Source organism: Tamandua tetradactyla, chromosome 14 (genome assembly GCF_023851605.1).
Source record: "Tamandua tetradactyla isolate mTamTet1 chromosome 14, mTamTet1.pri, whole genome shotgun sequence".
NCBI classification, from domain to species: Eukaryota; Metazoa; Chordata; class Mammalia; order Pilosa; family Myrmecophagidae; genus Tamandua; species Tamandua tetradactyla.
The window spans coordinates 22,574,711-22,587,130 of NC_135340.1; the positions used below are offsets into that span (position 1 = coordinate 22,574,711).

The following is a 12,420-nucleotide window of genomic DNA, read 5'->3' on the forward strand; positions in this document are numbered from 1 at the left end:
CTAACAGGAGGCAATGTCAACTTCATTTCCTCACATCAACTCTCCTTCCAGACTGTCAATTTCAAGGATACAAATGTGCAAATCAACTGACTTCTTGAAGATTTGGGCCAGTGCACTGTTTCTTCCATCTGTCGTGCAGATGCATTTGTGCCCAAAGGTTAGGAGTCCCTGGCATCAGTCACTTTGACAAGGATTCCACATCCTAGTCTACTAGAAACCAATTTAGGATGGGTATGGCAGGGCTTCGGTGCATTTGCTGGGACTGTAAAAAACAAAACATGCAATTTAAGCAGAACCCAAAAATAAAGCCTAACTTTTCTAATGACCTTTCTCTGAACATAACCACTCACGTATCCTAAATTCAACAACAGGTTTGCCCATATCTGCATTAAGCCTTCAGAGAGTTGCTGGAGAAAGCCACAAAAACTTAGCTAAACTAAAAAATCATGATATTTAACATCCAATGAACCAGGACACAGAGGTCCTATCTTAAATCTCATATGTTTATTCCTCCGAGAGTAGTTAAAAAGTTTGGTTGTAACTTTTGGTGCCTCTGTACCACTGTGTAGCCAAACTTTAATTCACCAGCATTAGTCGGAATCATCAGGGTAATGTGTTGAGAGAGCAAATTGCTTGGCCCTACCTAGGTTCTACTTTAATGAGAATTTTCAAGGGGAGGGGAGTGGAACAGGGAGGCTACAAATCTGAATTTTCAAGGGCTCTCCATGTAATTTTTATGAACGCTGCAATGTGAGAACCATTTCGCTATTTAGTAAACTCACCATCTTTTTTCTTCCACTAAGATGAGGAAGATAATAACTTCACTGATCTTTTTTTTAGTGCCAGGTACAATAAGTGTGTTGGTTAATTTCATGCATCAACTTTGCTAGGTTATAGTGTACCGCTGTTTGGTCAAATGCTGTCCTAGATACTGCTATGGAGGTATTTTGTAGATTGGATAAGCATATATAATAAATTGACTTTAAGTAAAGGATATTCCCTTGATAATGTGAATGGGTCTCATTCAATCCTTTGGGGCCCTTAAAAGCAAACGACTAAGGTTCTAGAAATAAGGAATTTTGTCTCCAAGACTATATTCTCTAATTTTTCCTTAATCTCTCACCTGCCAGCTTCCACTAAGAGATTCAGATTCAAGACTTCAACTTTCAAAATCACTATTAACAGAATCTCCTTGCTCTATAGAATTTGGTCTGCCCTGTGGAATTCAGAGTTGACAGACCCCACAACTGCGTGATCCAGTTCCTTAAATTAAGTGTGTGTGTGTGCGTACATACATACACAGACACACACATATATACATATATATATATATATATATATATATATATATATACACACATCCCTTTGGTCTGTTTCTTTGGAGAACCCTAACTAGTACAATGATGTTCCCTCATCTGTCTTTATTTCTATTCTATGCACCAAATTTGGAATTAGAGGAATCTTTTCTAAAAATAATTCATCTAGTTGCATTTTTAATTCCACTCCCTTTTGCCTCTTTCTGATATTCCTCTTTCAATAATCCTCTCATTTTGTAGAATCTTTAGTACCTCCTCACTCAATCCTATACCTTGAAAAAGGTATGGCTGCGCCTTTCAGAAAACAACAAAAAAGCCTTTCATTCGATTACCATTCCTCCTCAAGCTGCCAACCTATTTTCCTTTCCCTGCCCCCACATGGTCTATATAACCTAATATGCAGAATATCCTCTGCCTCCATGGTCTTGCCAAAATTCATTCTTAAACCCCTATAATCTGGCTTTTATTCATGATTCTACGAATAGATCACAAATAGTTGCCTAACATCTATTAACTCTTTGCTCCTTTCTCAGTCCTCAGTCTAACTACAATTACCCAGACCAGTGGTTCCCAAACTAATCTGTATACTGGAATCAAATGGGGAGCTCCAAAAAATGTCAATTTCTGGGTCACACCTCCAGTGTGTTACTTAATTCATCTGGGGTGTGACTTGCACTTTGAAATTTTTAAAAGATCCCCAGATCATTCTAATGTACAGATATGTTGGAGAAACAATTGCTCTAAAAAAAAATGATCTTCATGATATTAGTAACCTTAGTTCCTTTCCTACCTCTTGAAATATTACTTCTTCTCTTCTTTACTAATTCCTTTTCCTCCCACAAAATTCCCTTTCTCCAACTATGGGTGTTAACCAAAAAGAAGCCCCCAACCATTATGCTTCTCTTATTAAAATTGATATAATTCAAACCCTGAAAGTAGAAGCGATTTCTCAGGAGGGTGGTGGTAATGATAGTAATGCTCATGATACCTAATATCAGCAAATCTAGGACGCCAATGATTATAAGATGCATCATTATTCTATGTAGCACTAAAAGAGAAAAACACCTAAGTTAGAAAGGAGTCTAACAGGAGAACTCTACATAAAACTGAGATCCCAAAGGACTGCACCCTCTTAAACTTAAAGGCAAATGACAAACAAAGCCACAATTTAGAAATCAGAAGGAAAAATACATTTCTACTTAGGTCCTGGAAGAGGGGGATAAACTCCCTCAAGAATATACAGTTTTTCATTCTGAATTCATACCACAAAATTGGTCCTAAAAACCTCAGAGAATTTAATTTAAAGTTGTCTCAGGTTGAAAGTTCCCTAGGTGATAAAAGAAACAACACAAAACTTCTCCAAAAAAAAAAAAAAAAACCTGACTTCGATCCAGGGATGAAACAGTTCCAAGACATCTACTATAAGATGCATCCTGATTTGAGAAATGTTAAAATGTGGGGGGAAAGAGTTTGTATTATGATTAATAAAATACAGTAACAATGGGTACTCTTATATGGTACTTACTATGTTTTCTAAGCATTTTACTCCTATTAACTTATTTAATTCTCATAAAGAGGTAGCTACACGTTAAAGGCAATGAAATGGAAGCTCACTGGTTAAGTCATTTGCCCAACTCCACATAGCTATGAAATGTGGAACAGGAATTTGAATTCAGGCAGATGTGCCTCAAAATAATAAGTAGGCAGAGGAAAAGATATCAATAAGAAAGGTAAGGTTAAAAGTGAAATTGAAATGAGCAAAAAACTGAATGACCTTTTGAGATTTGGTATTAACAGAGAGGAAATAAATATGAAGGCAAAAGCAAGAAAATCAACATCAAGAGAATGGCATGTCTGCAGAGTGAGGAGACGGAGTCAATATAAGAGAATTAACAGCTCACAGGTAAAGAATCCTAAGACCCTAACTGTAAATCTTCAAGAGGAAAAAGGAGGTGAAAGCTAGTGCTAGTAACTTTTATATCATATCTTCAAGATCCCAGAATTCTACTTAAACACAAAAAAGTCTTAGTTTTTAAGGTTGTAGGTTATTCCTTAAAAACATACAGTGAAAAAATGTTGGCAAAAATAAGGATTAGTTGGTCTTTCTAATCTCAGTAACTATCAGAAACTAGCAATGAATCCAGGGCTTATATAAAAAGAAACTACTCCTTCTCAACTCGATATATACAATAATACAGACGCTGTAGTCATTGTTTCAGTCCCTGTACGCTGGTGTGCACTATACTGTCTGATCAGATACCTACACACTGCTGGATAATCTCTTGAGGCATATGTAGTCTGAGCATTTAATGACTGAAATGATCTCAAAACAGACATTTGAATCCTTGGACTGGATGTGGGGCTGCCCGGGACTTAGTTCATTTTTAATGAATGGGAATGAATATAGAATGAAAACTTGTCTCACATATGATAGGCGGAATTATGTTTAAACACATTCCTTCACAGAATGCTTCTGAACTTGTCCATGACAGAACTGGTAAGATAAGGAATAAACAAACTGAGAGTGGAGAGAAGGTTCTCTCACTGTTTACCATTATTTAATTGTCAGAATACCTCTTGAAACTCACTCGGTCTCTGCCTCCAGAAAGAGACTTCATTCCTCATTTCCTAACAAAAGACTAAGCAGCTGTTAATTTAAAACTGGGCCTCAGATTGGCAGCTCCTAATATGGAAAGAACTACCGAGAAGAAAACCCCTAGGCTACCATAGCAAAGAAGCATGTAGGGCCAATGTGAAAGCAGCTACATGAAAATTCAACAAATTTAAGTAGTGTAGATTTAACGATTCATATATATATATGTATATATAAAATATTAAAATTATAAAACAAATTTCTGTGGATATCCCTAGACTTGGCAATTATAATCAGTGACAAAGAAAGGGAGATCTGAAGATAAAATCTTCACTGGTTATTATTTTTTTTAATATTTTAAACTTTTTATTTTGAAATAGTTTCAAATTCACAGGACACTTGCAAAAATACAAACCTCATACAAAAAAAAAATCCAACTTACCCCTGGAAACCCAGAGCCACCATTTTCACATTTTTTTTAATAATTACAGTTTAAAGCATGTTAAATTTGTTCTTTAAAAATCATATTAAGTGTGATTACTCAAGGCTATATAAAGTAATGGAGTAGAAGTATCATACTTTAATTTATAAAAGGAAGCCATTAAACCTTGGCTGGGTCTATGGATTTTTTTTTAACTTTTTTTATTGTATAACATACATAAAAAACAAAGAAATAAAAAAGCAATAGTTTTCAAAGCACTCTTCAACAAGTGCTTACAGGACAGATCCCTATAAGCACACCCATATAGAGGGTGACATGGGCTACCATGATCCTCTCATATTTTTCCTTCTAGCTGTTCCAGAATATAGGAGGCTAGAGGGCTTAAATACTTTTTTATCACCACAACTAACTTTTTCTCCTTCTTTTTCTGTGAAAAATAATATATATAAAAAAAAAACTATAAATTTCAAAGCACAGCACCACAATTAGTTGTAGAACATATTTCAGAGTTTGACATGGATTATGATTTCACAATTTTAGGTTTTTACTTCTAGCTGCTCTAAAATACCGGAGACTAAAAGAAATATCAATTTAATGATTCAGCATTCAGATTCATTTGTTAAATACTAGCTTCTCTGTATAACTCCACCATCACCTTTGATCTTTCCATCCCTCTCTTTAGGGCTATTTGGGCTATAGCAATTCAAAATTTTTGATACTGGAAGGGTCTGTCTCTAATATTGGGTTATTGGGTAAGGAGATAGAACTATCTGATGTTCTGTAGAGGCTGGGCTAGGTTTCAGGACTTATCTGGACCAGAGACCCATGCAGAGGTTGGAGGTTTCTGGAAAGTTACTGTAGTACCTGGAACCCTTGCAGAATCTATATATTGCTCTAGGTGGTCTTTAGGATTGGCTGGAATAGTCCTGATTGGCATAAAACCTCCAGAGTAGCCTCTCAACTCTATCTGAACTCTCTCTGTCACTGATACTTTATTAACTACACTTCTTTTGCCCCTTTTGGTCAGGATGAAATTGTTAATACCACAGTGCCAGGTCTGGATTCATCCCTGAGAGTCATGTCCCACGTCCCCAGGGAGACTTTCAAGTCCCACGTAGGGGGGTGGGCAATAATTTCACTTGCAGAGTTGGGCATAGAGAGACTGAGGCCACACCTGAGCAACAAATTGAAAAGTTATTACTGAAAAGGCATTTCTTGATTCCACCATCTTATCTTTTTAATTTTGTCAAATCTATATATTCTTTTCCCTCTCTCTCTTTGTATTCTTTAATTTACCATTAGTGGTACTCCTCAATTCTGTGCCCGCCTCCAGACCTCCCTCTCCTGTCTTTTTTTTTTTTTTTTCAGCTGGCAGAACTCCTTTTAGTATTTCTTGTAGGGCCAGTTTCTTGCTGACAAATTCTTTCAGGACTTTTTTGCTTGTGAAAACTTTAATCTCTCCGTCAATTTTGAAGGATAATAATCTATAGATAATCTCTGTGATATCTACTACTTTTCTATTTATTTTTTCAAATTCCTCTTTATGCTCTTCTACTATCTTCTTTATGTCATTTGTTATCCTACTTACTTTATTGAGTTGTATGAGCATCTTTGATTAGTTGTTCCAACGTCTGTATCTCCTCTGGTATTTTAATTTGGTCATTAGGCAGGGCTATATCTGTCTGCATTGTGATATGCCTAGCGATGTTCTGCTGTCTTCATGGCATGTAAATATCTTGGTTAATTTACTTTGGGAGTTGATTTCTTTCACTAGTCCAAGGCCTTGTGTTTGTGGGATGGTTATACAGAAGGGAGCAGGGCATGTGGTGGGGCACTCAGTGCAATGATTTGTTTCAGGGCAGATATAGGTGCAGTTTGGGGATGTTACGCTGATGCTTGTGAATGTGGGTGCCCAGTAGCCAGGGAGGATGTAGCTGTGCCAGTGCACCAGTCTGGGGGGCATAATCCTGGTATGTACTGGTCTAAGGCACGGGGCCCTTTGTGAGCATGCACAGAGCTGTAGTAGCAGGTCGGCATGATGCCTTCGTGGATTGGGGACAGATGTGACCTGGGGCTATACAAGTAAGCACTTTCTCAGAGCTGGGAAGTGTGGCTGAGGGCCGTGTGCATGCATGGTTCTAGGACTGCTGTAAATCACAGTTTCCAAAGCTGAATGATGTGACTGGGGGCCCGTGCACATGCGTGGGCCTAGGAGTGCCGTAAATGGATACACAGAACTCAGGAGGGTGGAGTAAGGCTATGTGATACTATGAGCAGGGGGGCAGAGGTAGTCTAGGTATGGATGTTAGTGTCCACAACCTTTATGCACTGGCATCAGCTTTCAGGGAACATGGAGGGGGAGGTAGTGCTCGGGAGGTGTGCAGGAGAGGTGGGTTGAGCTGCACTTGGGGTGGGCATATGGCACTGGTATGTGCACTGAGGGCTGGCAGGGTGGGTGCGCCTGGAGTATGGAGAATGGGAGCGGGTCACAGGGTTTGGGTGCAAGGGGTATGGGGTGAGTCGCCAGTCACGGGGCTGTGCTGGTGAGGGTAACTTTTCCCAAGGAATATGGCCAGGCTTACTTCCTAGTCCCCGGCTCCCATCTGTGCACTCCTGTAGGCCCCGTGCCTCCACACTAGGCTCCAGCTTTCTGCCTCTCAGTTCCTCAGCCTCTGCAACCAGGGCTGCCCCATGTGGTGCAGAAGGCTCTCCCAGGTCAGCCACACTCCCGAATTGCCACCTTAGTCACCCTCCTGTCTCTTTTCTAACTTTTCCCTGAAGCAGGGCTAATCTCGAGCTACTCTATTCGGTCATCTTCCTGGAAGTTCACTGGTTATTTTTAGAAAGAAAATTGGAGACTAAGAAAAGAGTTTTAAGTGGAAAGTTGAGTGGGAATAAAACGGTTTTGTAAAACAGCCTTGGGAAAGATAAAGTAGATGAATTCCTTTCTGTTAAGGGATATTCCAGAAAATCTTACCACGTTCTTTGCCAGGGAAATGCCTGTAGAAAAATTTTATACTGTGCATAACAAGTCCTCTTTAGCCATATTAAATATACAAACTAATGAGGATTACCTAAAACCTTTACTAACTTAAGCATACCATTTATTTTGTCTCGAGAGCCATGACATGACCAGAAAAGAGTTAATTACTCACAGTATTATTCTGGTGAGGGATCTTTTAGAAACATAGATTTGAGGCAATACTGGGTAGTTCATTTCTCCCCACTATATAGCACCAGGACAACGGTCTTAAATTCCTAAACACAGGACCTCTCAGGCTAAGACTTAACAATACTTCCTCACACAGCAACACTGAAAATTATTAAAAGCCTGATCCGATTAGTGGGGTCTAATTATTACTATTCCATTTCCTTCAACTATATATCCATGAGCCTATATAAGCACACGTGGTCAGACTCGAGGCACAACCCCTAAAAAGGCAATTAACCACTCCTCAAAATTACAGATTTTTTAACTGTGCTGATATTCTATCAAAACACCGTACTAGGTTAATGTCAGAGCACCCTGTATCTAACACCCTCAGGAGACCAATTAAGCCTGCACAAATTTTTTAGAGCACAATTATTTGATGGTACTGGGGAATAAATAAAAGTAGACAGGAAATTAAGAAGCTATCTTGACTGTTGAAAGGAGGGAATCATATCCACTGGGTGAGAAACACAATTGTACAGCTTTTCCCCTAAGAACACCTCCTCAATCTGAGGAGATGGATAGAACTCAAGCAGAAAACAGTCTTCTTATTGCCTTAAGGTATCAGAGGGCAGTGTTCAAAACTTCTGCACCTCTATCAAACATTTAAGGAAGAATTAATGACAATTATTCACAAACTCTTCCAGAAATGAGAAGAGGAGGGAACCCTTCCTAAATCATTCTATAAAGCCAGTATTACTCCAACAACAAAACTACTCAAAGACATTACAAGAAAAGAAAACTAGAAACCATTATCTCTTATGAACATAAAGACAAAAATTCTCAATGAAACACAAGCAACCTAAATCCAGCAACATACAAAAAGGATTTACACCATGACAAAGTGGAATTTATCCCAGGAACATAAGACTGGTTAACATTAAGAATGAATTAATTTAATAGAGCATAGCAAAAGGGCAAAACCCCATAATTCTCTCAATAGACACAGAAAAAATGTTTAGCAAATTTCAACACCATACATGATAAAAAAACACTCAACAAACTAGAAATAGAAGGGAACTTCCTCAAACTGATAGAAAGCAACTACAAAAAAAAAATCACAGCTGAACATAATACTAATTGGTGAAAGACTAAATGCTTTCTCTCTAAGACCTGGAACAAGACAAGGTGTTCACTCTCAACACCTCCACTCAACATCTTAATAGAGGGTTCAGGCATGGCAATTAGGCAAGAAAAAGAAAATAGGCATTCGGCTTGAAAAGAAAGCAGTAAAACTATCTTTATTTGAAGGCAAGATCTTGTATACAGAAAAACCTAAAGAACCCAATAAAAAATATTAGAGCAAATAACTGAGTTCAGCATTATTGCAATACACAAGCCTAACAGTTTTAAGAATCAAATGTATTTCTATACACTAGCAACAAACAATACAAAAATGGAATCAAGAAAACAGTTCTTAAAGTTACATTAAAAAGAATAAAATACTTAGTAATAATTTTAATAAAGGAAGTACAAAAATTAGAATCAGAACTCTACAAAATATTGTTGAAATAAATTAAAGAATACCTGAACAAATACAAAGATACCCCATGCTCATACACTGGAAAATTTACTACTGTTCAGATAGCAATACTCCCCAAATTCACATATAAATTCAACATATTATCAATAAGCTGAACATAAAAATCATATGGAAATGCAAAGGACAGAATAGCTAAAACAATTTTGAAAAAGAAAAGAAAAACAAAGTTGGAAGACATAATTCTCACTTTCAAAACTTACCACAACAGTACAATAATCAATACAGCTTGATATATCAATCAAATGATCAGAATTCAGGGTCCAGGAAACTTATGGAGCAGCTAGGTATGGACGGGGATAAATTCAGGAAGACATGGAGAGAAGAAATCCCAAAAGTTGCATATAAACTGTTTTCAAATCCTTGGCTGAGGTCTTTTACTATACATGTCCACAATAGACATCAAGGAGTCCACTAGAAGGTAAAAGGTAGTTTTGGTTTGCAAACTGCCAGAATGTAATATACCAGAACTGGAACAACTTTTAAAAAGGGGAATATAATAAGTTACAAGTTTACAGTTCTAAGCCTATAAAGGTGTCCAAACTAAGGCATCCAGGGGAAGATATCTCAATTCAACGAGATCAATGGGTGAGGAAGACCTTTCTCAGCTGCGTAGTCATGTGGTTGGCATCTGCTGGTCCCTTGCTTCTGGGTTTCACTGCTTTAAGGCTCTGTTCCTGTAGGAGTCCCTCACTTTGCTTCGCTGGGACTGGGACTGGCGTTCATCTCTTGGCTGTCCTTGGTTCTCTCCAGGTCCTGCTTGCTTAACATTTTACGGTGACATCTACTGGGCTCCAAGTATCTCCAAACATCCGTGTCTCTGTTCTCCAACTACTGGCATCTGTGTCAGCTCTGCTCTGAAGTTTCTGTCACTTCTGTCATTTCTAACTCTCTCCAAAATGTTTCTTCTTTTAAAAGATTCTAGTAAACTAATCAAAATCAAACCGGAATGGATGGAATCTCACCTCTGTGGAGATAATCTAATCAAAAGTTTCTGCCCTGCAGTATTGAATTAGGATTCAAAGTAATGGCTGCCTCCACAAGACTGAATCAGGATTAAAACATGGCTTTTCTGGGGTACAAAATACCTTCAAACCAGCACAGATATAAAGGTGAATGAAATGAGCAGAAACTTCAGCCTTAACTCTTCAAGAAATTAGAGGTGCTTGGTAAATACTAGGGACTTTTCATAAATCTACTTTAACAAAGCATAAAACAAGCCTCAACAATTTCAAAGAGGTCGGCCAAAAATTTAACTATCTGGCATTACAAAAATCAACAATCCTCATAGTAAGATAACAGAAACTATGTTTCTACAATATATCATACGAAAAACACAACTAAGTCCAAAAAATAAAATAAAAAATTACTAGAAACGCAAAAAGAAACAAGAAACAGTAACTCACATATAATGGGAAAAAAAGAAATCAAAATAAATTCTGATGACCAACTTTTAAAATTAGCATAATAAGATATAAAACAACTACCACAGAGGACTTCAGGGGAAGATGACAGAATAGGGAGCTCCAGAATTCAGCCCCTTCTCCAAAAGCTCTAGTAAACAGGTAGGAACTATCTGAAACAAATGTGCTGAGGCTCCAGAGGCCAGAAGAACACATCCAGTGAAGAGCTGGAGGAACAGGCAGATAAACTACTGCAAAGAAGCATGAGTAGCTCTCTTGGCCAGCTGCCAGCATCCCTATTCTCATAGTGGGCTGCCTTCACATCTAGTCCCTGGCTACTTGCTGCTGACAGGAAGACATGTAAAAATCCTCTCCTAAAAAACAACAGGGGACGGCAAGCAGTAATCACCACTTTTGATTTGCAAGTTCAAATCCCTAGGTCCAGGATCTGAGCTACTGTTTCAATGCTCCACAGACGAAGGCAGAAGCTGCCATTTTTCAACACCCCCTCCAAATAGGATGGATGTAGGGTGTGCTGGTTTGAAAGGAGGTATGCCCCCTAAGAAAAGCCATGTTTTAACACAAATCCCATTTCTTAAAGGTAGAATAATCCCTATTCAATACTGTATATTTGAAACTGTAATGAGATCATCTCCCTGGTTGATGTGATTTAGTTAAGAATGGTTGTTAAACTGGATTAGGGGATGACACGTCTCCACCCATTTGAGTGGGTCTTGATTAGTTTCTGAAGTCCTATAAAAGGAGAATGAGAGATTCAGAGAGAGCAACACTACAAAGCAGAGAGTCCACCAGTCAGTGACCTTTGGAGATGAAGAAGGAAGACGCCTCCCGGGGAGCTTCATGAAATAGGAAGCCAGGAGACAAAGCTAGCAGATGATGCCGTATTCGCCATGTGCCCTTCCAGCTGAGAGAGAAGCCCTGACTGTGTTCGCCATGTGCCGTCTCACTTGAGAGAGAGACCCTGAACTTCATCGGCCTTCTTGAACCAAGGTATCTTTTCCCTGGATGCCTTTGATTGGACATTTCTATAGACTTGTTTTAATTGGGACATTTTCTCGGCCTTAGAACTGTAAACTAGCAACTCATTAAATTCCCCTTGTTAAAAGCCATTCCGTTTCTGGTATATTGCATTCCAGCAGCTAGCAAACTACAACATAGGGTAAATTTAAGATGCAGACCTCCTCAGAACTGTGGTAAACAGTCTCCTGAGGAGCGACGACTGCTGCACAGGCCGAGAAGCACAGCTTCAGGGTGCCACCAAAGACGTTCTGCACTGATGCCCTCAGCAGGGCATTTTGGAACCAGTGTATGCCCCTTTCATGGGCTCCTGATCATGTTTCGGCTTGATAATACTGGCTTCAGAAAGGCTTCTCCAGGGTAACCCTCATTCTAGAATTTGTTCTCCAGACAAAAACAGCTAGAGACAACAAAGGAGAGTAAAAAAATACAGGACAAAACAAAAATAAGCAGAACAGATCAAGATTCCCAGAGAACGAGCAGAAGAAAGCAACCTTTCTCCTGTGGGTAAATCGATTGTACACACACCAAAAAAAAAAAAAAAAACACAATCTTAAAAACTGAACTGCATATCCAGAGCAAGAATCAGATGAAGGGGAGCAGAAATTATATGAAATAAAATACATAATTCCATACACAGTAGTATCAAAGAACATAAAATACTTATAATAAATCTAACAGATGTGCAAGACCTATCAACTAGAAACTACAAAATACTACTCTCAGAAATTAAAGAAAATCTAAATTAATGGAGAAACATACCACGCTCATGGATTGGAAAATTCAACATCCCAATTCATTTAAAACTGATCTGTAGGTTCTACAACACTCCAACAAAAATACCAACATGCTTTTCTGAATAAACTGACAACTCGAT

The 12,420-nt window shown here is 38.4% G+C and overlaps 1 protein-coding gene across 3 annotated transcripts in view; it reads right to left on the minus strand.

Moving 5' to 3' along the window:
• NUBPL (NUBP iron-sulfur cluster assembly factor, mitochondrial) overlaps window positions 1-12,420 on the minus strand; it is a 298,898-nt gene that overhangs the window by 164,993 nt on the left and 121,485 nt on the right. The window lies entirely within an intron of this gene.